This window comes from Cupressus sempervirens, chromosome 5 (assembly GCF_028749045.1).
Source record: "Cupressus sempervirens isolate cs-2001-9-10 chromosome 5, ASM2874904v1, whole genome shotgun sequence".
In the NCBI taxonomy this organism is placed as follows: Eukaryota; Viridiplantae; Streptophyta; class Pinopsida; order Cupressales; family Cupressaceae; genus Cupressus; species Cupressus sempervirens.
Window position 1 is genome coordinate 470,362,982 of NC_143122.1, and position 27,687 is coordinate 470,390,668.

At 35.1% G+C, this 27,687-nt stretch overlaps 1 pseudogene; it reads left to right on the plus strand.

Annotated features, from left to right (window-relative positions):
- LOC149556795 (type I inositol polyphosphate 5-phosphatase 4-like) overlaps positions 1-27,687 on the plus strand; it is a 37,562-nt pseudogene that overhangs the window by 5,380 nt on the left and 4,495 nt on the right.

The following is a 27,687-nucleotide window of genomic DNA, read 5'->3' on the forward strand; positions in this document are numbered from 1 at the left end:
AACAATCAAGATTGGACGACGGTATGGATTAAACAATGTCAACATTCTAGTCATAGATTAAAATTGGAATTTGTATCTTTATTGGTCAAACAAGCTCATTGTAATAGAGATCCCAATGTTGCACAAAAGGAAATAGATTTAGTATATGGTTTAAGAGATCTCTAGGTACTTATAATTTTGTTAATCAACCATATGTTTTTGAACTCATGATGCAATAATTTATACATGTTTGACATTATTGTAGGTGAAACACCACAAGGCTATGTTATGCAATGGTTATAAATTTTGCTTTAAAGATTTAGATGACATGAAAAGAACTTGTGATTTTGGGATAAGTGCAGTCTTCCACGTGACCAATATTTCATCTAGAAATGACTTACATCCTCGAGAATCTCAAAATTGATATTATGGCATTTTTGTTGATATACTTGACTATGACTTTAGTTCCTTCGAATTAGTTCTCTTCATTTTCAAATGGTACACGCTACAACTCAATCAAAATGATCCTAATAGAACTATTATTGAGCATGAGAATAGATTTCCAATTATTAATACAAGGTTGTTTGAGCTAGTTTGGGATAAGTCATATGTTCTTTCAAGACAATGTAAGCAGCTCTTTTACTTAGAGGTTCCACATAGACTGGGTTGGTCATTTGTTGTTACACATGATCCAAGGGGAAGGCTAATAAAGTATAATGTGATGGAAGAAGAAGATACTAGGGAAGAGGAAGAAGTGGGTCATGGTAAAGAGTTGTTCAATGATGCTCTTGATGCTCCTGATGTTGCTACTGATCATGATGATGATGATGATGATGATGACGATGACAATGATGGCTAGGATAGTGGTGGTGATGATGTTGACGATGACGATGATCCTGATGATGATATGAATGAAGAATAGTATCAATGATGAGGGTTTTGATTAGCTAATATTAGATGTGGGGTTTTCTTATCAATGAGAAGAACAAAATTTACAGTTATGTGATCAATGTCTATGCTATTCAATATTTAGTTCTTGATAAATCAATGATTAATTTGATTCACTTGTCATGTACCTTGTACAATATATAATTCATATGTGATGTTGTAATTCAATGTAATTTTGAGTATATATATCATGAATTTTTTAGCTCATATAAGACAATTGATTTATTATTGTAGAAACTTGAAGCCATTTCATGTACATCCCACACAGTCTCATGGATCATTAGGTATAAGTCAGTACACCCCATAGAGATTAATGTATTTTACCATGTGTAAAATATCTCTATCATTGTCACCTATCTCTCCTATTTCATGGAGTGCAAGTACCAAAGAATAGGTAATTTTCAGATTTGTCTTCCTTGAGTGAGGAAAATGTAGGAGTGTAAGAAGAAAGTGAGACTTTTAGTATGTCTAAATCAAGGAGATTGACTCGAGGTCAAAATATAAGAAATAAATTCAATAAGCGCATGAAATATTTCCTTGCTCAAGGGGGATCATGTACTTATGATGATGAGAGTGAAGGCAACTCTAATGTGCCCTTTAGGTACAAAAATCTACAGAAACAATGGGTCCCTAATGAACTTCCTCCAATAAATACTAATTTTTGTGTTAGAGAGTAGATATATCATATAGCATCATCCCCATTACATGGTTTGGGCCTATTTTCCATGGATGGCATAAAGGTCTCTTACAACAAGGTTGTTGAATTGATGGAGTATGTCAGACCTTGCTATGATTATAGTAGTTGGATGTCAATTGTTAGATTAAAAAAAAGTATGTGTAGGTATGCACTCGTGGCAAATTATATACAACAAAAAGTTAGTGAACAAAGCAAAACAATAGCTATATACATTGACAAAAGACTAAAAGCATAAGGGAATATTATAGGTTTTATAAATAATACATGGCCTGCATCAACTAAGAAGTGACCCGATTGCATATTTGAGGCATGGGAGGGAAATCATGTATATGTATGTACGATAAAATCAATACATGGAGGCGAAGACCTTCTTATTGATTACAATTTGAATCTCACAGATACAAACAAAGACACCAACATGGGCGAGGTGGTATGTACTATGCACATTTAAAATCAACTACAATCAATGAATCCAACACACCATTAAATTTTTATATATTTTTTGCTAACATCGAATAATAACACATTTGTTTTAACATGTCTCAATAAATTTTGTTTTGAAATATAGGGCTATAGTATGGATCAACAACTACAGGATACACACAATGGCGATGGTTCTTCTTCCCAAAAAGTAAAACTCATTGTTGCTATACAAATTAGATACAAGAAAAATGTTAATTCTTTTTTTACTTATGTTTTATTCTTTACTACTCTTTTTGGATTGATTTTAAATATAGAGCTAATAACATTTCTCTTGTAAACGAGTGCTGATCGAGATAAGGGAAAGGAAAAAGTAGTCCACAAGAATGAGGAGCTACATGATGAGCTGGATGAATTTATTGTTAATTTTGCATCGGCCATTGATTTTGTGGTTTCAGTACAAAAGGTGATTCATGATATAGGAAGAAGGATAATGCAATTGGCATCAACTCAATCTCAGACTCCTAAATTAAAAAAGACGAAGGATAAGATGATGAACCTACTTTGTACATATATTATAAGTATTAATGTAGTTTTTAATTATAACAAAAATTCAATAAAAAAATTTCTAGTATACTCTTTTATTTATGTCATTAAATAAAATACATGTGTTATTTGTACAAAGGATGTTGAGGACGTAAAGGGGTGATGCCCCAGAGTGTGATACTTTAGGTGGTTCAAGTACATCACATATTGTATCCTACACTTGTGTTTTTTTTGAACAATATTTTTTTAATAGCTCTAAAAATATTGTTTTATTGTGCTCTAACAATCTCATTTTTTAGCTCCTACCATTGATTCTCTATTAAATACCCACCTGTTATAAGGAACATAACCGAAAAGGCACTGTTGATTGTGAATTTGGCAACACATACCATGATGATAGATATGGTGGCAACGCCTATTGGTAAGTATATTCTTCTTTTTCTCTCTCATTTTTCATGTGTTTATTTCACTTGACCTATTATTTCTTAGGGGGCATTTTGTAATATTGGATTCATTTTATGCAGGAGGCAGTAAGGACCTTCTGGGTGTACCTATGTTAGATGTACAAGAATAATAAATAATTGTGATCAATTGCTTGTTAGCAATGAAGATGGTCTTCCCCTAAAAGTAGCCCAACTTCCAGGTACTTTAAAGATTGTTCCTTTCTTTTACTATATAATCTTATACTCATAATCAAATTCACTTACCTCCCATGCAGTCCCTTGCAATAACTACTAATCCCATTATTATTTTGTAGTGACTAATCTATTTTATCAAAAACTTAATAATGAATGTTTGTGTATATTTGGGCCGACCATATGCATAGGCTATCATATTTTGATTTCATTGCTAGATCATGTTTCCTTTGACCAATTTCTTCAAGTAAATTAAAAGGTAACTTTAGTTTATTTACAATTTTTTCTTTTCTTAAAGGTGGAATTTGCAAATGAAAGAGTTAAAGGACCAACTCATTGATGCCATGAAAACACTTTATGGACCTAACATCTTTCAAAGACTTAGGCTCCTTGAGAAAGTGGGTCAAGCTTTGAAGTATATTAGGTACAACTAAAGGATCCAAATGAAAGAAAACCCCTTGTTATGAGTGTCCCCTATATTCCTATTATTGAGTAGGAGAATCTTAAAAAGGGTGTCACAGAGAAAAAAGTAATAGTTGATAGAGAAATGGTAACACTTGAGGAAAGAAGGTATGTCATAATATTAAAAATGAAATTATGTAATAATTACTCTTAATACTTATTTGATATAACATATTTCAAACTTCACATAGGCTTCCTGACACATCAAAGGAAACCAAAGGAAGAAAATAGAAGCACAGGCAACACAAGCTTGGCTTGGGTGGATATTCAAAACTTGTTGCATGAATTGTAAGTATAAGTAAATGAAAAATTATATCCAAATATTTATAACTTGTAAAAAATTTGGTATTGATGAAATTGATTACAAAAATAATTCATGGTAGCAAGCAAAAATGTATGCCATGAAATTTTTAAAAACTTCTCAAGAGGACAAGAAATTAGGCTACACAAAAGGCTATACAGTCATGGCTAAACAACTCCGAGCAATGAGTCCACAAGGTTCTTCTATTGGATCTTTCAATGAGATAAATAAGTCAATTGGTTTTTATTTCAAATTGAATACTTTAGTAATTACAGTATTTGATATTAAGTTCCAAAAATATAAGTCGTTATATTTGTTTTAAGTAAGGAAACAATGATTATATATTTGTTTAAAACTTTAAAGTGAATATATTATATGTATTAAAATGAATGATTAATATTTCTCAATATTTGTCTTGTATTTATATGTATATATCGTTGATAAATGTACTAATTATTTACATTGGATTGTAGCCTGTCGATCCTGATACATCAACCAAGCACTGTCGAGGTAGCGATTTGAATGTAGATCTTAATACTCAAGGTATATATTTTCTATTCAATTTTTTATTTTTGAATTATTAATACAAGTAAACTTTTTTAATTGAATTTGGTGTAGTAATACAAATTTAACTATAATACGTGTTGGGATTAAGAAAACATCTTGTATTGCAGTTGCAAGACATGCAAAGATTGTTCTTGATGAGGGTGTTGAGGTCCAAGCCAGCGGGCAAGATGATGTGGTTGGACAAGGTAAAGAGCGCTACAATGTTCTTTAAAATATTTAAAGTCTCAACTTTTTTTAAATTTAATCCTTTAATTTGTTATTGCAGAGGACTTTCCTTTGTAAAGGATAGTGAATGCATGCCCATGGGTGAGAAGAAATATCGATGACAACATGGATATGCCTCTACAACAATATAGGGAAGGATAAAAGAAGAAAAAAAGAAAAAAAAAATGATTCATGTGAACTTATGTAACTTATTTGATAATGACTGATGTTTACATTTAGATGTTTTATTTATGTTTTATTGAATGTTCTAATGAATCTTATGTTTTAATGTTAATGTGAATTTTCTAATGAAACTTATGTGTTAATGAATGTTATCATGTGATAATCTATGAATGTTATATTTTATTAATAGAATGAATGAATTTTAAATGTAATGGGGAATTTAGAGGTTGGGGGAGGGGAAAATGAGCTCCACCTTCACATGGTTGGTCTTGATTAGTAGAGAATATTAATCTATTCTTGAAACCAAGTGAAGCTCAACATTAGCCTATGATTGCATGATAACTAATTGTGTAAATCTCTTGGTTTCAAGCAATGCAGAAGGACGCCATAATCAAACTCATTGATTTATGAAATTTAGTTGCAATTTATGAAGTATTCAAAAGAATGATTTTCTATGGGATTGCCTCAAATTATTCCTCTCTACGATATTCTATTGTTTCTATTTATCTACAATCATGTTTGATTGCATTGTTATTTTTGCATCAATATTTTGGATCACATTCTATGATTCATCATATAAATAAGAGAAAGATATTAGAAAGCATGATCTAATGTAAATAACATAATTAAAGTATTTATCTTGATTTCTTCTTAATTGCTTACAAAATTGATGTTGTTGGGATTGCTCTCGCTTCTACTTACTATTGGGAAGACAAGAATTGCAAGGATTTGTATATCTATAGCTTAGGAGACTCTTTCCTTCCATGTCCAAAGAAGGAGGCCTCAAAAGAAGAAGAAGTTAGTAATATTGAGGAGACTAAAAAGTTTTCAATACATAGAAATCTCATGTTCATAGGCTCTCATGAAACACCATTAACGCAGAGGTTGGCAACAAATGGCATTGCAACTGGTCCTTGTTCTTCAAAGGTAGAATTTTTTTCTTGTATATTCATATTGAATGGAGCTATTTTTTCTAATGGAAAGAAAATTAAATGATCTTGTCCTTTGATATTTTGATGCAGGGGAAGGTTCCTCTTATATCACAAGATGGACTCCATCAACTACATATCTTCATTTTTGTATTGGCAGTTTCTCAAATCTTGTCTTGCATTCTCTTTATGACACTAGAATGGAAAAAGGTATGAGTCACTTGGCTTTCCTCCTCTTATTGTTATATGCAAAAGAAATTTGTGGTCATGGTTAAATGTTAGAATACCTTTGCAGATGAATAAATGGAAATCATGGGAGGAAGAGACTAAAATGTTGGATTATGAATTTGAATAGTGGAAAAAGATGATATTAGATCATTCTAAAGTATACATTGATTCGTGATATATATTTTTAATTTTTAAATAAATCTTGTCATACAAATTGACTTAATATGTTAGGAGGTAGTAGACTTAAAGGCCAAAAAAAATCTTCTAGGGTATATGAATACACCATTATTCATGTGCTTGTGCATTCTACTATTTCACAGTGTTCTCATGAACAATTCTCGTTATTTCTTTTGATTATGGTGCTATGTTGAATAATATTACAAGGAAGAAGCAGAGGATCCTAAATTCTGGTCAAAGATTTATCTTCAAAACATGGAAAAATTAGCAAAGGAGGCCACCACAATACGTAGTGTACTTGAACGTATGTTTCATTTTTTTGATAGTGGGAAACACTGGTCCCTTCAAAATGGACTCGCACTATGTGTTTTATATGGCATGCAATGCTTAATGGAGAAAGCTAGTAACATTTATAATTCCATAATTTATAATCCTTGTTACAAATTACAATATGAAAAAGTCAAACTTCAATGGCTACACTCTAGGTTTATATATGATATCTACTGATTTGACTTTTGAATTTTACTTTTAAAATACTTTGGTTAATTTATAATTTATACATGAATATTTTAGTTATTGTTTCCAAATGCCAAGTTCACCTTTTCATTTTAATATTTTATGATATTTCATGCCATTTTGTTGGTCAATTTGCAAGCCATTCTACTCATTTTCTGTTGTCCATGCTCATTAAACATCTTGATCACAAGAATGTGGTGCAACAACCTCAAATGCAGATTAATATCATTGAAATTTCTGTTATCCTTGCACAACAATCAAAATCACAAGCTTTTGTAGCAATGGTTGGTGCCATGTTTGATCTAGAAAGGCATTTTCACAGGAGCATGCATTGTACTTACAAGGCTTCCAATCTCAATGATGATATAAACAACTAGAACAAGTCTTTTTAGGCTGCAATTGAAGAGTGTCTAGTGCAATTTACAAAAAAGGTCATAAATTTAATAGTTCTTTTCCTTTCTTGAATGCACATGTTGTTAGACACATATGAAATTAGTATTAAATATCCACTAATATGTCAAGTTGGTCAATATAATTTCAAAGTTCAACTTGTTCAAATAGAATCCTAAAGAGTTGCCAAGAAATTGTTTGAAAGGATAATAAATGCCTATAGACAAGGAAAGTGGAATTTTTCCTAGAAAAAACATAAATGTTAGATAGTACAGGGGTTTCATCACAATAACTTCTTGCAATTTTTCTCTACACGAACCTACCATTACATCTTGGATTAACTTTTGGGTTTTCAGGTTGATGATGCTAGTCCAATTTTTGACATGATGGATGTCTCATTGGAGAATCTTTCTACAACCACTGTCATAGCCACAACAAAAAAAGGAACAATGTATCTTATTACACATATCATATCATCTATACCAAATCATTCATATTATAATAAGGCATGTCTTTGTTCCTTATATTCCTAGTTATTGCTAGCATCACTAGATAATTACTCAAATTTTTTAGCTTTTCTTTTTTTAGCATTTGAGGCACAAAGGTTCTCAAGACATAAGATCTCTCTTGTCCAAGCTTTTCCAGAGACTCTATTTCATCAATTACTGCAAGCTATGGCACATACAAATAATAAAACAAGGGTTGGAGCTCATCAAATTCTTTCAATTGTCTTTGTGTCATCTTCTACTTGTCCTCAGCCTGAGTCCTTTGTCAAGGTAATCTATGTTTTAACTTTTAAGTTATATGCCTAACTAGCTTTTTAATTGTGGAAATGCTTTGTTTAAGGAATATTGCTTACTTAAAATGCTTGTTTTTTCCTTTACAATTTATTGCATTAGTATATTGTGCATTTCTTTGCTTGGACATAAAAGTTGGATTATGGAAAATGATTTCCTTAGGAGTTACATTATTTATCACAAACTTGTAAAGGTAGGATCAAATTTGGCAAGTAGAAGCAAATGGATATCTATTTGTTTATGATAATTGATGGTAGATTCTAAATGTGTGACAATGATTACAATGGGTGGGATTCATCAATAAAGGTATACTTGTGTTCTTGTTGACCTATAATTTCAGTACAACATATATGTATAAGCTTGAAAAAGATATGCACAACATTGTACTTGTGCCCTTTCCATATGATAATTTAGACATTTTCAGTCCTTGGAATACCACTTTCTCCATTGGCACAATTAAGTACTGAAATAAGAGTATTACATTCTGTTTAATTTTTGTGATCTAATTTCAATTAATATTTGTTGAATATTAGTCTGATCTGTGTTCATTCACTAGGGAAAAGACATTTTTATATTTTCTTGATATGGTGTGGGTGTAGATGGAACTATTTTGCAGAGGGTAGATTCCTTGTTTTTCAATATGGCTCCTACATCTTGTCAATGATCCTTTTCAAAACTTACTAATTTAGAGATGGAATATACATGCTTGCTAAGTTCAATTCATAGTACACTAATTCAAAGTTTCCAACTTGCTTTCACATGAAGGAGCATTGCTCTTGATCATGAAAGTAAGTATTTATTTCTAAACTACTTTAGTTATTTGAGGACCTTCTATATGAGCCTAATACATGTCATTTCCAATGGACTTAATCAACAAAAATAATTTTATGTGATATGTTTGACATGTTTATCTCGAAATATGCCATCTAATAGTTTAGTGAACAGCAACAACATGCAACTCCAAATACATGTATGATCTATATATTAAATATATGTTTTTTAATTCAAACTAAACATACAAAAGTTATGTTTGGCCTTATTTGAGCAATCTTGTATTTTTAAGTGGTAGATAATGTGATCCAAAGGATGTAATCATTACACAAGTGTGGTCCTTATTTTTCTTAAGACTAAGTCACCTTTTCTTTTTAAAATTGTGATGTAATGTTGTTAGGCATTTTTTTAATCTCCAATATGATCCATATTGTTTCAATGACTTCAATCATGCTTTAAAAGATATTAAATGTTGATTCAAGGCTTGTCCTTTTGCCCATGGGTTGGAAGGAGATTTAGGGTGTGTCTACATGTATGGAGACCTCAATGAAGGTGGATAAAATGTAAGAGGTGGAAGGATATAACTTTATTCACTTTGCGCACTTTCCTACAATTTCACCTTGCATTTGAAATAAATGCTCGCAGGACAGTTTATCAAATGGTCCAGTGCCTTGTTCCTACAAAAAATAGAATGGAGAGAAGACATTTTAAGTGAGAGATCTACGTATGTTGCACACATGTTTTTTACATTTTCTACCAACTTCTTCATTTTTTCGCTACCAAAAATTTACAATTGAAGTCCACAATGATAGATGAAATAGGAAATTGAACCTATGTGGAAGTATGTTGAAGATGGTTGTGTCAATTTGGGGTATTCAGCTAAAATAGTATGCAAGTCAAATTTATGATTCCACATTTTGGATGAATTCCTATGAGAGCACAGTCATGAGGCATTGGCTCAAATAATTTACATATAATTTTTAAATGGCCACATTGATCATAGCTTTTCCATCCTAACCAGTGGGGTTATAGCCATTTGTAGAGCTCAGCGATACTTGGTCATTCATCCCATGTGCACATTCAAATCTTTCATCCATTGTTGATTGTACCTGCACATGCAAAGCATCCACTCTTTGTCTCAAGATGTCTATGCCTCTAGAGTTATCTACCATGGCATGAACTAACAATATAATACTGAAACTACAATTTTTTTTTAATAATTCAACAAGTCATTGCAATTGGGATGGTTTGTTTGACGGGAAGTCATCGCTCCAATAGCATTGTCATCACATACTGTCGTAGTTGCGACAACCACTTCCAATGGATGGTTGTCACTCCAACAACATTATCTTCACATACCATCATCGTTGTGATATTCTCATCCAATGGATGGTCATCATCCTCACAGCACAACCGTCACACTTGTGATGGTAGATTGAAAACGTAAGTCATTGTAATTGTGGCAGTAGACAGTTGCAAAGTATATGGCATGAAGAAGAACTCTTTCCCTTTCTTTCTTCCAAATTGTGATGGTAGGCATCCCAATTGTGACAGACAAGCTTGTCATCATAATTTATGACTGCAAAATTTTGATGCCCATCTAACAGGAGCCAATTTGTGGTACTATCGCTTGGGCGATGGGTGGCTATCACAATTGTGATCACCTACCTTCACAATTAGAGCCCAAATGTAGTAGTGGTTCAAACTTGACTCTTTGATTAAATATATTTCACACTAGGTCAAAGCATTAGTAGTTCAAGAAACACATAATTAAAATCAGCATGGATAACAACATGTATAATCACTTGCAAAGTGTCCATCAATATCAATCCAAAAAATTGTAAATAAATTTTCATATGCAAAACATGCATTTATAAAGTATATACGAAGTCAAAGCATTATGGTATCTTTGTTAAACGTTCATTTCATTCTAGAACCAAAATTCACTTGTGTAAAATAAGTACATCATGAAATTAATAATACAATTTCCCTCTACATAAAAATCATCTAAATCTATTAAGCATATAGAGTACATGAAGATAACCTAAATTAATCATTTAACTTCTAATTAACTTTCCACATAGTTGATCAATGTCTAACACACTATCTCAACATAATATCCTATGGAACTACTCGTACAATAGTTTACATTTAATACCTACCCTTAAGTTTCAATCCCCAACTTTTAAGAGTTTCCTTGAAATTAATTACCAAGATAGAACTCCAAAATAACCATTCAAATAAATTATCCATAGACTACGCACGAGATAACACTTTGACAACAACATTGAGTCAGAAATCATCATAATCCATAATATCAAATTCTTGTCAACAAAAATAAACTTTCATAATGTATCGACATACAATATCTAATTGAAAGTCCTTTATTAAGGAATTCAAAACTATAATGACCTAGGATATATGTTCACATACATTGACTTGGAAAAGGATACAAAATCCAAACATGAATTATATGAGTAATCAAAACCTTATTAGTTATTATTTCAAGATGCACTATCATTGAAATATAGTATGAGAAAAATATATGTGAGCACCATTCATATCAAATCTAACAAGAAACATGTTCCCTTTATAACACCTTATCTCACTCTTCTAAATCGCTCTAATCTCTTATAAGAAGACATGTTTGAAAGATAAAGATTTATTTAAGTGTTTGAGATGAGGGACATCACAATCCTTATCTTAAAGATGGCAGTGGGAAGTGTTTGATCTCTGAGATGGTTAACATTCTAGTTGTTGTGAGAGTAACCTCATACATCTTATATTTAAAATGTTTATATGATTTTAGAATCATGAACATGAGTTGAGTATATAAGAGCATATTGTTTATATGTATTAGTTACCAATAAAACAAAACTTGACCTTTTTGTACATAAAAGAATGGCAACTGAATTATTTTTTGGTTTGACTTTTACCATGATTCCAGTTAGTATTGTCTTAATCAAACACGGTAACCAAGTACTTCATTTATATGAGTTTCTAAACCCAATATGGATAGGGTTGACTCAATGCTCTGATACCAAAAATGATGCAGAGGGATTTTAAAACCTTTTCATAAATCAAAACACAACTTCATGTTTCACATGCATGCATGCAGATTCCATCAAACAAATAGAAATTTAATGAAATGAGGGTCAACACAAGAGGATGTTGCCCATTCAAATCTATATTAAAACTTGGTTTGCCTACAACATAGTATGAGAAAATAATAGAGAAACCAATAAATGGATGAAACTAAAGAGGATTGTCCAATGGCCGAAAAAGACCATTGGAGGATCTTTAGAAAACCTCCATGCAAAGGCCACTCTCAAAACAACAGAGAGATCTAGCTGATAGGAAATGAAAAATAAGAAAATGCTAAGTTATTAAGATCTAATTTTTAGATTTCTTCCAAAATGAAGATCTAAATACAAACAGAAAAATGCATGTAGAATACTACACAATCACATCCATACAACACTAGAAACTCAAGAAAATTACTAGAAAACTCAAGGACTTCATTCTATTCACTTTCTCCCCAAAAAAACTGTCCTAAAAAAATCTTTTTATAATATGCACTATTTTCTCCTTTTGAAAAATCCTTCTAATGTAACTCCCAAGAAGTCATCATAGCTTTATTGTGGCAGTTATATTTTGAATGCCAACACATGATGCTTTAGGAATATTTGTCATTTTCTACATTTTGATTTTTCCCCATAAAACATTTTTAAAATTAGAAACTTTTAACACACTCAAAATAAACTTCTCATACTATGTCCTAAGCGGATAATGTTGGTAGGCTTATAAGAATACCACCTAAACATTTCCACCACATGGAAACAAACTTTTATTTTTAAAACATAAAACTCTAAACTCACACACACACACACACACACACACACACACTAACATTTCAGATTTCGGATTTTAAACTCAAATCTTCCTTATTTTTGCTTTGTGTCATTGCATTTTTAGTCATATTGCATATTGTCTTCTTGTCAGCAATAGACTTCTTGTCGTAATACAATTCTACATTAATAATACTACATGATATCTTCCTATCACCACTAGACTTCCTGTCACAATACAATTTTGCATTAATAATGTTGCATGTTGTCTTCTTGTCAACCCTAGACTTCCTGTCGTAGACGTAGTCCTACGCTAAATTTTTTAGCTATAAAATTCTCAAGGTCCAAATTAAGGAAGGGAAAGGATTTTAAAATGGTATCAACATTAGAGACAAATGAGAAATATAGTCCTACAAACATTTAATTACATCAACAGATGGACTTTGAAAAACATCAAATAAATTAAGGCTTAAGGATTTTGAAACGAATGAAATTGTGCAAAGTCATAGAAACATATAATTACATCCAATTATGAACTTTAATAAAAATCAAATCCTTTGCATAAATTGCTTCATTGAAGACACTACTCATTTTCATGTATGGCTCTAGGGTCATGTTTGTGAACCTGTATAGGGCCAGTGTAGGAGGAATGTAATTCATTTTTCTTTTCTAATTGTGCATCCTCCTAAGAACTATATCTTTGGAATTTATGTTTTTTATATAATTTTGTGGCACTTCTAGCATAGGATCGATGTATGCAAGTTGGATAGTTAACATCACCCAAGAGCCATACATGACCCCATTTTGGACAAGGGCGAAGTGTCAGGGTGATAGAAGAAGTCAAAATTGAAAGGGAAGAATCTAACAATTGTAAATCACTTGTATGAAATGACCCAAGTGCTAGACAAGGATTTTACAAACAACCCTAGTAAGCCTTGGTCCAATTTGGTGGGTCTATGCTAAAATGTAGCTTGAACATGAATCGAGAATAGAGAGAGAGAAAGCATAACTTACCAATTAGTAGAGCTTCCCCTGCATGTACACTTGAGCATGAAGAAAGAAAAAACAGAGAAAGAATTTGTTTCCTATGGAATGTGTCTATTGTTGCCACTCGTCCACAATGATGCTTATAAAATATATGATGGATTTTTTTTTAAATGTAATTAAATTGTTCCCAACATCATCAAAATTATGATGCACTCGGATGTGATTTTTAGAAAAAGGAAAATTCACACAAAATGCCTTTTCTTCTTCGAAATTTTTTGTCAAAAATCTAGACTAAATGTATTAGTGTTTGTACAATCTACACAGTTTGGGACTTTTGGAATTGATACCATATTTAATAGAGTTGTCCATAATTATGGCATGGTTTGAAGGAAGACATTGATTTTCACAGGAATCTCTATCTACATAATTTGCCTTAATATGTTTAATTTGCCTTAATATGTTTTTCTCGGCTTGACTTCTTAGTGAAGTACCCACCATGTCATGTGTCTCCCTCCTCTCAACCATCATTTCCTTCTCAATAACTGTTTTTGCTTCTTGTACCCTCTACTTCAATGTAGGGGGATGCAGATATGTGGCCAACTTTTCTTACCCACGGGTGACTACCAACACCCCTTCCTTTGTACCTTCCTTTTCAATGTTTAACAAATTTACACTAGAACTCAAACAATTTGCATCCTAGTGGTCCCTCAAACCACACCATCTACAAAGAAATTATGTTTTTTCCTCCCTCAGGCAATCTCTACCAAAATGTCCCCATTGGCTACATCTACGACATTGTATTATTAGTTTTCCTTTTGCATCATATTGAATGTCATTCCAACCATTATTATTGTTATTATTATTTTTTCTACCCTACCAATTGTTCTGATAGCTACCAAATGATGTTGTAGTGTTAGTCGATTGTGTGTTCATCTTTTGTTGGATTGGACAATTATTGTGTCAACAAGACCTGTTGGCTCTATAGCTTCATATTATATGGGCATTCCTTGGTGGAATGTCCTATAATCAAGGAAATTTTGCAAAACATTTTCTTCGGGCATGCCCCTTGGTGTGGCCCTCCTTACATTTTGTATACTATAATTAGCAATCCTCATTTTAACTAGGGCTACCCTTCATTTTTTTGAACTCTCACATCATTTGTAGCATGTTTGTTTGGACAACTTGTATTTTTGTTATTAGATATGTCGTCACTGCTCTCACTTGAAGAATTGTCATCATTGGAAGATATTTTTTTTCTTTTCTTCAATTTTTTATTCACTTTCTAGATCCATCACCATGTTGTATGCATTTGTGTACATTGGTGGGGGCACAATCTTCATCTTTCCCCCAAGGGAGGGTTTCAATCCATCAATAAACTAGCACTTTTCAAGTCATATGTCAGTTTGCTCTCCCATCTTTCCTACCAACTCCTTTAACCGTTGATTATAAGCTCGAACAATTTCATCCTTCCATGTTTAGTGTTGTAGATTTCAGCTACAAACTCATTGTCATCTCAAAGCAGTCAAAATTCAGTCTAGAATTAATTTTTGAGATATATACATGTAGAAATTTTTGTTTGATCAACATCAAAGTACTTGTTTATAGCCACTACACGTAATGTCATTAGAAACTGCTTCGTCCATTCATCCTTATATGTTACCCTATTAGCATTCCAGATGGTTTTACATGTTTAATACAATGATATGGAATCCTCTCTCAACGCATGTAAACTTAGGCAACTTTTTCTTTTATGACAACAGTTTTTGTTAGCACTAGTGTTGGTGTCCTTGAGCTAGGTATCCCTAAACTAGAAGTATTTAAGTTGGATAGAATCTTTTGATTCTCAGACCCTTGTGTCTCCATGACACTCGTGGTTGCACTAGTATCCCTCACTCTCCCTCATACCTTTGGGATTTCCTCACCTCTGTGCATGGGCTAAGAGTTAACTTTTGAAACTTGCATCTATTGTCTTCAATCATATCCTTCCCTTCGTACACCTAACAATGGTCCTCTCTATCAAACTCCTTCGTGTGTTGCTCTTGACAAAACTCCTCACGTTCTTCTCTACCAAACTCCTCAATTTCCATGACACCAATTTGATTATAATCTACAACCTCTTCTGGTAGTCCCTTGGCAAGTCTCTTCAACCATTGTCTTCATTCAACCTAATGTTGTAACGATAATGCTCTCTAGATAGCCTAACTCTTTTTTATATGTTCTTTTTTTCTTTTAAATTTATTTAACAAATTTGGCATAGGTTCATTGTGTGCAGGCAAATAAAACAACTCATGATATAAATAAGAACACTATATTGATTCATTATTGAGTACATGTCACCCACATGACATAATCATAACACTCATGTTCTCTTTAATTTTTATTTCCCTTTGGAAGGTTTAGTTCTTGTATTGTTTCCAATGGGTTTAATCATGTTCCTCTTCTTCTCTTTAGTGGTGATAGTCTCAGAGAATTTGTTGTCTTTTGTTTTCATTTTTGACCTTCTCACGATGGTTCTGGAAGGCAAGGAAGTTTGCACCAATAATCAAGGGAGATGGCACATCAACCCGTACATTACAAGACTCACTTTGAAGACACTCCACATGACATTCTCTAGCACTTATTTTGCAGCTTCCTTCTGGATGTGAGTTTCAATGGATGCTTGTAGTAGCACAACAAAGTCTAAAGCCAACATCCATTCACCTTCAAAGAGTTATGGGTTTTCCTCCTTGTGCTCTTGGCAGCTACTTTCATTGTAGTCTATTGGTTGGCCTGTGATTTGCCCTTCACCTTCAACACTCTATCACTTCCCAAGATCCTCGTTGACAACACCATATGTTTACCACTATGGGAAAAGTGAATTAATACATAATACAAATAGAAAGAAATGTAACATAGACAATAAAGAACAATGTAATATTAGAGAAGTATCATTTCTTTCACTAATGTCAATCAAGTTTACATCTAACTATGACTCCATATATAATGATAATCATGATGTCCAGACATTTTATCTGAGAGAGTACATATAAACCTTGAGGGGGTGCAAGGTGAGCCATCGTAATCCATAACTACCTACCCCTTGGGTATACTTATGATTGACAACACACATAACAACATGTTGTTCTCTCATAAAGCACACCCCATTTCTCCTAGAAATGGGAACCCCCTAGTAAAGATTTTTCCAACTAGACTCCTACTTTGAAGTCTGGGTCACTTTTGGACTCCCCTAGCTATTAGATTATGGTGACTAATCAGGAAAGTACTATACATACTTCATAAATTCTTTGGGGCCCAGGGCATTTCCTCGAAAATAAATTTTGGGCCCTATTTTATCGAGATTTTGGGCTAACATGTAATTATTAATTATAACCCTAAAGCAATACTAGTATAAAAAGAGCTTAGGGTTAGGGATTGTTTTATATAGTTGTGATGTGAAATTGGTTCTTGCATTGATATTGAGCTATAAGGGATTATGGATTGTAATCAGGTTGTAATTATTGGATCGTATTAATATCGAACTTGCTGTTTGGTGGACGTAGCATAGGGATTGGGTGAACCATGTTAAATCTTGGTGCCTTGTGTTCTTTTCTGTGTGATTTATTATTTTCTATTATTGGTTATATTTGCATGTAATTGTTATTTTTTTCTATCCGTGGCTTAATCCTAACACTAGGAGTCTATGTCAAACACTGGTATCTGAATGGGGAAGTCTAAAGAATCAAAGTCTATAGGAAAAAGAAAGTTTTTGTGCTACAAGTGCTATAAGTGTGCAATAGCGCACTTGCACACAGTGTGCTTGTGTGCATTGCATCTCCTTCCAAAGATGCACACATTTGCAACTGTGCATGTGCACACCTATGAAGGTACACACCCACGAAGATGCACACTAAGTCAGGGTCTATATAAAACCTTGAGCCCCCTAGCACTTCTCATTAGTTCCTTACCTCCTCCTTTGCATGCCCCTCTGCACCCTTTTAATTTTGCTCCCTACTTGATCTCCTCGTGCACTTAACAACGAAAAAAGGTTAGCACCTACATGAAGGTGTGCACATGCACACCTCTACAAGGTGCGCACATGTGCACCTTCCCAAAACCTTTGCAAACATAAGACAACCTAAAAAATCTAACTTAAGCAATATAAAGGTGTGCATGTGCACACCTTCCCTCACAAACTCAAACAAGTAAAACAAAACAAATGTTAAATTGCAAGGCACTAAGGAAGTGCACACATGCGCACCTCCTCAAGGTGTGCATGTGTGCACTTTTTTGCTCATTGTAAAAACAAAACACTAGCTTAAGTCTCTCCCCCCCTAACTTTGTCATGAACTACATACAAAATGTCATATATGGGCTAAATTAGCACACATGTAAGGGTTCGCTAGATGTGCTAAAGTGCACAGTAGGGTATTTTGGGGGGATTGACTAGTTTTGATTGTATTCTCACTATTTGTTGTCCTATTTTTGGGGTCAATTAGGGTTTGTTTAGGTCAAATTTTAGCTTTTCAATTAATGTTGTCTTTATTGTGCAAATAAGATGGCATCATCATCCTCTTCAATGGTAGAAAAGATATCTCCAAAACTAGCAGTATTCAAGTACCAAGGGGCACCAAGAAAATCCTAGTTTCAAGATGGGCATGCTGAAATCAGAGACACAAAACTTGGGCATATAGACTGGAATGAATTCCTTACAATTTGTAACAAACCTAAAGAATGATCTGCAATGGTGTCAGCACTTATCTGGTAAGGTCCTATAAATGTGGTATCACATCCAGCATATGTTTAGTCCTCAAAACTCATAACGACTCTTGCAGAAAACTATGTCATTAAAGAGAAGGTCATTAAGAGTGTTATAGGAGAGATAGTCCTAGACCTCTAGCCTATAAACATTGAGAAGGTATTTCTTCCCAGTGCTAACCAATATTTGAAGATAACATATGACAAGGCAGAGAGCTGGTATCAAGAGAATGAAAAAGAGGCCAAAGAAATAATTCAATCCTTTTTCTTGATCGATCAAACACCAGTGGGTCGCAGAGTTGGCAAAGTGGATATGACAAGGAGATGTATGAAGGATGACATTAGATATGCAATTTTTCTTTTGAGTAGAATCATGAGACTTCTTGCAACAGGACACCTTCAAACCTAGATGGTCCACTTTATAGAATCCATTAGGATGACAAAGATGCAGATTGATTGATGAAAACACAACCCAAGAAAAAAATGAATGCAACAGGAAAAGGGGAATATTATTATCAAAAGTGATATGCTACTACATTCATTGCAATTAAAATAGACCCCAAGACGTGCCCTATAGGCTTACAATGTTGTATGATCCTAGAGAAAAACCTTCCTCCAATACCTTCTCCCATACTCCACCAAAAACTACCTTTACAATGCCAGAAATGTCCTTAAGTAAACCAAATTAAGTTTACAATTAGGAATACATTTTAGAATATGTCATTTGGCATCCACCTCCAAAATAGAAGGTTCTAGAAAACATGTCAAAAGTCGGTGTAAAATTAGAAGAATCCAAAAATGCATGGTAGTCCAACTTCCGGTAGGCATAACTTTTGATCTGGGACTCTGATTGATGAACCATTTACATTTCTGGAAAGCTCTCCAAGCTCTCTATAGACCTTTGGACCAGCTTTGCTTGTCCCCCAATTTTCAAGCCCATACAAGGCCATTTGGTGCCTCAAATCTGACTTTGAAGTGCTCTTAGGAGGTCTCCAAGCAATTTAAAGATGCAATAACTTTCAAACCATAAAGCCTTTTGACCTGATTCTTTTTCTGGAGTGCTTTAAATTAAAAGTATAATAATCCTTCCAACTTAGACACTCTAACTCATAATAATTATGGCTCAATTACAAAATAACCTATTTTTTTCATTAGCACATATCCTAAGGTGCTCAAAAATTCTAACCCAAAAAACAATAGTGGAGCTATGAGAGTTGGAATCTTTATTTGACCCAAATGGGTATCCAAAAATGAAAACACTTTAAACAAAAACTAACACTAATAATATATTTTTGGGTGATATAGCATTGCCCTTACACCACTGGATGCTCCTACATCAGACACCCAGGGTAGATTGAAAAGTGACCCTATCACTTTATAGTTGGTAGAGGAAAACCCAAATGGGAAACCTCCATTGTGGATATCCAAGTTGAGTCTTCTATTGGTCGTCCTTTCAACTTCACCAAGTATTCTTCATACTGCTTGTTTCTAGTACTTTGGCCCACACGACTATCCAAAATTTCTTCAATCTCTTCCTTCACAAAAGTAAGAATTGGACATGGCTCCAGCATCAACTCCTCATCTACACTATCATCATGATATTATGTTAAGTTTGCAATATTGAAAATAGGATAAATGTGAACCCATCTAGTAACTCCACCTCATATGTATTCCCTAAATCATGTTTCTTCAAAATTTTGCAGGGGCAAATTTCTTCATCTTCAGCTTGTTGTAGGTACCCACTAGAAATCATTCCTTCCTCAAATATATCATAACTTGATCTCCAACTTGGAACTCCTTATTTCTCCTCTTATAATCTACTCTAGCTTTATAATGTAGGTTCATCTTGGTAATATGTACTTGCACCTCCTCATTTAAGTTCTTGATATGTTCAGCAAAGTCTTCTGCCTTAGCACTTGTCCTCTCCCCTTGCTCCATCTTCCTCAGCTCTGGTGTAGTCCTTGGACTACTCCCATACACAATTTGGAATGGTGATCTACCAGTACTCCTATTTATAGAATTATTGTAAGAAATTTCTTCTTGTGGTAGAATCAAATCCCATCCCTTGGGTTTGTCTCCTACGAAACACCTTAGCAAATTGCCCAGACTTCTATTTGTTGGGTGATGCGACGCACTCCCCTGCCCACAGGTGGTTAATTATGTGGTGTTCCATGTTCACTAACAGTCATGGCTTTTGGTGCAACGGCAAATGGGCCTTACAAGTGGTATCAGAGTTATGGTTTTATTATTGTAACCCTAGATTGAATCCATGGGAATGCATGAGAGGATAAAAGAAAGGGCAAGATATATGAATGATTTATTGCAGATCTAAGGGTTTTGGGTTTGCTGTTATGATGGGATGTTAAAAGATTTGGGCATGTGAAATTGTTGGACAAAAGGATTTTTTTGGATGTTTCATTTAAATGAGGGTTTTGGGGGGTAGCTTGCATAAATGACCTCCTTGGTAAAAACAGACCTCACCATTGGATCTAGGTCGACATTTCCATAAATTTTGATATATAATATGCTCTAGTTTGGCCATGTTCAGAGGAAATGAAAGAGTTTTTTAGTTTCAGCCCATGATGGCCGTCAAATTTAATCTTGTCGGAATTTTCGTCACTGAAGAAAATTAAAAATGAAAAATCGTACTGAAAATGGTAAAAAGACTATCTTAGTAAAACGGCCATAACTTTCTCTCAGAATATCAGATTTCAGAGTTCTTACAAGCGTTAGAAAGCTAATTCAGAGCACTACAACATGGTGTAGGTTTGGTTCTATGATTTTAAAATTTTGTCAGGTTTTCAGAGCCTAGGTTTGGCTTGGTCATGGGTTCAAATCTCCCCGGTGCCTTCCCGACCCGCGTAAGTGTCTGATATGCGCGTCGAGGGGGAGATTGTTGGGTGATGCGACGCGATCCCCTGCCCACAGGTGGTTAATTATGTGGTGTTCCATGTTCACTAACAGTCATGGCTTTTGGTGCAACGGCAAATGGGCCCCACAATTGGTATCAGAGCCTGGTTTTGGCCTGGTCATGGGTTCAAATCTCCCCGGTGCCTTCCCGACCCGCGTAAGCACCTGGTATGCGCGTCAAGGGGAAGATTGTTGGGTGATGCGACACGCTCCCCTGCCCACAGGTGGTTAATTATGTGGTGTTCCATGTTCACTAACAGTCATGGCTTTTGGTGCAACGGCAAATGGGCCCTACACTATTTACTACTTCTGTTTGTCCATCATTCTATGGATGATGTGTAGAACTAAACTTCAATTCTATCTTCAACTTCTTCCACAAATTCCTTCAGGAACACCCCACAAATTTAGTATCTCTGTCATAAACAACACTTTTTTGGTAGACCATGCAGCCTCACCACCTCTCTAAAAAACAAGTCTACAATATGCACTGTGTCATGAGTCTTGTGGCACCGAATGAATCCTATCAACCACCATAAATACTGAGGCATTACCCCTTTTTGTTCTTGGCAATCCAAGAACAAAATCCATACTTATGTCGTCCCAAGGCTTCGATGGAACAGGCAATGGTTGATAGAGTCTAGTGTTTTGACTAAATCCATTGATTTTTTGACATACTTGACAACTCTACACAAACTTCTTCACATCCTGTGACAATTGAGGCCAAAAATAATGTTCTCTAATTATGGCAATGGTCTTATCTTGATCAAAGTGTCCTACAATCCCTCCATTGTGCTTCTCCTTGATCAAGTTCTCCCTCATGGAACTCCTTGGAATATACAATTGACTTCCCTTGAACAACATACCATCCTGAATCATGTAATCTAGCCACCCGATCCTATCTAGAGTAACAAGTTCTTTACAAGCCTTCCAAACCTCTACAAAGGTAAGATCCTCAGGGTACAAATTCTTGAGTTCATCAAACCCAACCACTTCAACCTATGTTACTATTAGCAACAATTGCCTCCTACTTAATGCATTTGCAACCCTATTATACCTTTCACTTCTATGTTTTAATACAAATGTATAGCTTTGCATGAACTCTATCCATTTTAAATGTCTCTAATTCAATTTACCTTGGCTATTTAGGTTCTACAATTTCTGGTGATCAGTATAAGAAACAAATTCTTTTTCCAACAAATAATGCCTCCATTTCTTTAAGGCCTGAACTATTGCATAAAATTCCTTATCATAAATAGAATACTTCTTCTTTGCATCATTCAAATTTTCACTAAAATAGGCGATAGGCTTACCTTCTTGGCTCAACATAGCCCCAATAGCACTGCCACTAGCATCACAATCCACTTGGAATACTTCATTGAAATTAGGAAGTGCCAACACAGGTTGCTCTATCACCTTCTTCTTTAGCAGGTCAAAACTCCTTATAGCTCCTATAGTCCACTTGAACTCTTTTCTATCCCCCTTACTATTTCAGTTAGAGGTGCACATATACTACTGAAATTTCTAATCAACTTATTGTAAAAACTAGCCAAACCATGGAATGACCTCACCTTAGTGGCAAACCTTAGAGTAGGCCATTCCAAGATGATCTTCACCTTCTTTGGGTCCATTTTGAGACCCTCAACTGATACAACAAACCCCAAATAGACTAACTCCCTTTTGACAAAGCTACACTTCTTCAAATTAATCAACAATTTCTCTTCCCTCAACCTTTCAAGGACACTACAAATGTGCAACAAATGTTCATCCAAAGATTTACTGAAAATCAAAATATCATCCAGATAGACAATAACATATTTTCCCAAAAATTTCTTTAGTACCTCATTCATAAGCTGCATGAAGGTGCTTGGTGCATTAGTCAATTCAAAGGGCATGACTAACCACTCATATAGACCCTCTTTAGTCCTGAATGCAGTCTTCCACTCATCTCCCTCTTGTATCTATATCTAGTGATAACCACTTTTGAGATCTATCTTTGTGAAGTACTGAGCTCCACTCAAACAATCCATAAGATCATCCATTCTTGGCAAAGGAAACCAATACTTGATGGTTATTCTATTTATGGCCCTAGAGTCTATACACATTCTCCACTCTCCATCCTTCTTTGGTGCCAGTACTACAGGTACTACACATGGACTCTGGCTCTCTCAAATCAAACATTTCCTCAATAGCTCCTGAACTTGTTTGTTTAGCTCCTCAGTCTCATTAGGAGTCATCCTATGAGAAGCCTTGTTAAGCAAACTAGCTCCAGGCACTAAATCTATTTGATGACTAAATTGCCTTATTAGTGGCAACCCTTCTGGAATATTATCAAAGATGACATCTCCATACTCACTTAATAGACCTTAAACTTCAAGTGAAATTTCACTACTACCTTCCTTGTCTTTTCTAGGAATTAAAGCATAACACATATGCTAATGTTTAATGCCATCCATAAATTTTCTTCCATCAACAAGACATACCCTAGCACTACTACATACCTTTTCACTCTCCTTTATTAAGGGCTTCAATTTGTGATGAACTCCATCCTTTGTCAGAGAGTATGTATTTGCATGACCATCATGTATAGCATGCCTATCAAACTACCACAACCTTCCCAACAATAAATGGCAGACATCCACTGGAATGATGTCACAGAGAGCCTCGTCATGGTAACTCCCAATCTTGAACTTTACCAAACACTGCTCACTAACCAATACCTTATGATCATCCTGCACCCAAGCAATCCAATAGGGTTGGGGATGTTTCTCTCTCTTGAGCTTTAGCTTTGAGACCATCTCCTCTGACACCAAGTTGTCAGTGCTTCTACCATCAACAATCACATCACAACATTTACCCTCGTAGTTGCACCTAGTACGAAAAAAACTCTTCCTTTGTCTAGGTTTAACCTCACCACTCAGTAAGACCCTTTCATTAACTAGAACCTCTCCTCTTTCTACATACTTTGAATGTGATGACTTTGCATCATCATCCATGCGAGAAACCCTTTCTTGACCATTAGCTATCCTCTCTATCTTCTCTTGGCGTTTATGGCATTCAAAGGCATGATGACCTTCTTCATTACAATGAAAATAGGTACCACGGAAGCCTCCTCTTCCTGAACCTTGTCCATGTCCTCTATCTCTTCCTCTCTGATCTCCAAAGTTTTGATCATAGGAGCGGTAGAAACCCTCATTTCTCTAATTCGGCTAGTACCCACATCTTCATTTTTCTTCTAGTTTTTATTTTGGCCTCCAAATGACTTGCCACCACCCCTTCCTCCTTGACTATGCTCTCTTTTCCTTCCATCAAACCTTTTGTTTAGCTTCTCCTCAACTCGCAAGGCAAACTGGTATGCCTCTTCAATGCTAGTCATTCTAACCAAACTTAACTCCTCTTGAATGCTAGGTCTTAACCCACTAAGGTAACATGAAAACTTCTCCTTGTTTGCTTCTACATACCCCACCCTAATAAGGACTCGATAAAATTCCTCTGTGTATTCCTAGACAAATTTTCCCACTTGCTTTAACCCTTGCATCTTTTTAAAAAAATCAAGCTTGTAATCAACAAGAATGCACTACTTCTTTAGTTTTTCCACCATGCGACCCCATCTTATGATTTTCTCCTTCCCTCTTCTATTTCTTTCCAATTGAACATCTTGCCACCATATTTTGGCATGGCCTTTCATTTTGGCTTTCACAAACTTAACCCTATCAGGGTCCCCAATATCCTCATACTCGAAACATTCCTCCAGCTCATTGATCCAATCGATCAACTCATCCGGGTTTAGATTTCCCAAAAACATGCCGACATCAATGTTGGGTTTTTTTCCAAGTTTGGCAATGGCCCTAAAAAGATTATCCTCTTCCTAGTTTAGGACTTCTTCATCTCCTTCCCCTTCCTACCCAAAATTTCCTTCTTCTTCATTTTCTTCCTCACTCTTGTTGCCTATGGCCACATTCATCCCTCTACGGATCTCCTCCTACAATGCTTGGACTTGTCTTTGGAGGGCTCTAACCTCAGGAGTAACAACTCTGACCCTTCCACCATGGTCCCTTCATGGAGGCATCTTCTTGTATCAAAACCCACAACCACATAGTCTTGGTGCAAACTACCTCGTAGTCGACACTCTATCTACACACTTAGAAAAACTCGATCTAATACGACTTGATGAAAACACAACCCAAAACAAAAATGAACGCAACAGGAAAAGGGGAATATTATTATCAAAAGTGATCTGCTACTACATTCAACACAATGAAAATAGACCCAAAGACATCCCTATAGGCTTACAATGTTGTATGATCTTGGAGAAAAACCCTCCTCCAGTACCTTCTCCCGAACTCCACCAAAAACTACCTTTACAATGCCAGAAATGTCCGTAAGTAAACCAAATTAGGTTTAGGGTTAGGATTATATTTTAGAATATGCCATTTTGCATCCACCTCCACAATAGAAGGTTCTAGAAAACATGTCAGAAGTCAATGTAAAATTAGAAGAATTCAGAAATGGTAGTCCAACTTCCAAGAGGCATAACTTTTGATCCAAAACTCCGATTGACGAACCGTTTACATTTTCGAAAAGCTCTCCAAGCGCTCTATAGCCCTATGAACCAGCTTCCCTCATCTCCCAATTTTTTAGGCCTGTATGAGGCTACTTAGTGCCTCAAATCTGACTTTGAAGTGCTCTTAGGAGGTATCCAAACAACTTAAAACTACAATAACTTTCAAACCATAAAGCCTTTTGACCAAATTCTTTTTCTAGAGCGCTTTAAATTACAACTATAATCATACCTCCAACTTACACCCTCTAACTCATTATAATTATGGCTTAGTTACAAAATAACCTATTTTTTACATTGGCATGTATCCCAAGGTGCTCAAAAACTCTAACCTAGAAAACCAATAGTGGATCTATGAGAGTTGGAATCTTTATTTGACCCAAATAGGTATCCAAAAATGAAAACACTTTAAATAGAAACTAACATTAAGCATATATTTTTGGGTGATACAGGATTTCCCTTACCCCATTGGATGCTCCTACATCATTGATTGGGCTACTATCCTTAGTGATAATTTGCATGAGCAACTTGTAGCCGTAAAAGATGATCCACGATTCTACATGACATCATATATGGTGTATTTACTAGTGGCAAGAACCACAAATTACCCAGGCCTCTACAGGAAAGGGAGTATGCAGGATGCTAATGCTTGGCCCTATGTAGTATATCCATAATTGGTGAAGAAGAAACACTCATAGAAGAGTGTGGAATATAGGGTGGTGAATGATGGCTTCATCTTCGCACTCATCATATTCATAGAAGGTGATTATGCAAAAATGATGTCAGCAGAAGCAACGGCCAAGATCATAGAGATCGGCATTTACTACATTATGTTTAAAACATTCGCCTATCTTAGGATAGCCGACACTCTAGAAAACCAAAAGAAGCTCCCAAGATATCCATCTGATAGGCTAATCTTGCTGGAGATTGCACACCAACTCACTTCTACATATGACAGTGAGAAAACAACATAAGAAGACATGTGTCTGGCCCATCACAATTGGTGCTTTTGAGGTGAAACAAAAGCAGGATATTATGACTTTTGATTCTAAATGAGATCAATATCCCTTGTAAGAGTACAACTCCCCTCGCCCCTACTTTGAAAACATTAGGATGGTACAACACTTGGCAAGGAAGCAGTTCGTACATGAGGATGCATTAAAAGATCATTAGATGAATGCAATATATGACTATGATATCTAGTTAAGAGATTATTGTAGGATGACTCTATATTTGGTAGAAAATTTGTTGAAGATAAAAATCCATCTAAAGGTTGTGGAAAAGGAAATTGAAGATATCTTGGATCCTTTATATAATAGGGACAAGATCTATGACCGGTCGATAATGAATGCAGAAATTGGAAGGGATGAGGATGCAGATATAAATCATTGGGCTAGGCATATAGTCCAATTGACAAAGGAATGGATCAAGAAGCCTTTCAAAATGGATCTAGTTCCTTAGGCTACTCCCCTACAACCCATTGCAAGGCCGATCAAAGGAAAAGTTGTATTAGTCATAGTGCCAACCTTCCCTGCTCAATCCCCGGTAAGGTCGGAAATGATACACCAACATGAGAGGAAGGTTGAGTACTTTAGGGCTAATAAGGGTACCAACAAAAGGAAAAGAGTACCTACAAAGGCAAAGAAGCATATGGCTCAAGCACAAGCCCCTCAACAAGAATAGGTATGGCCTAAAAAAGTTGAGCCTAAAGTACAAGAGCCACCAGTGCCTCCACAAATAGAACCAGTAGAGGAAGAACAGTGAGAGGAATAGAGTGTGCCACCAATGGCTACATAAGAGGAAGAAGCTTCCCCCTCGATTCCCAAAAGGGCAAGGGTTGAATCAATTGTGTTGGGAATAGAAAGCAGAAGATTAAAGAAGAACACTCTGTTTGCACAAG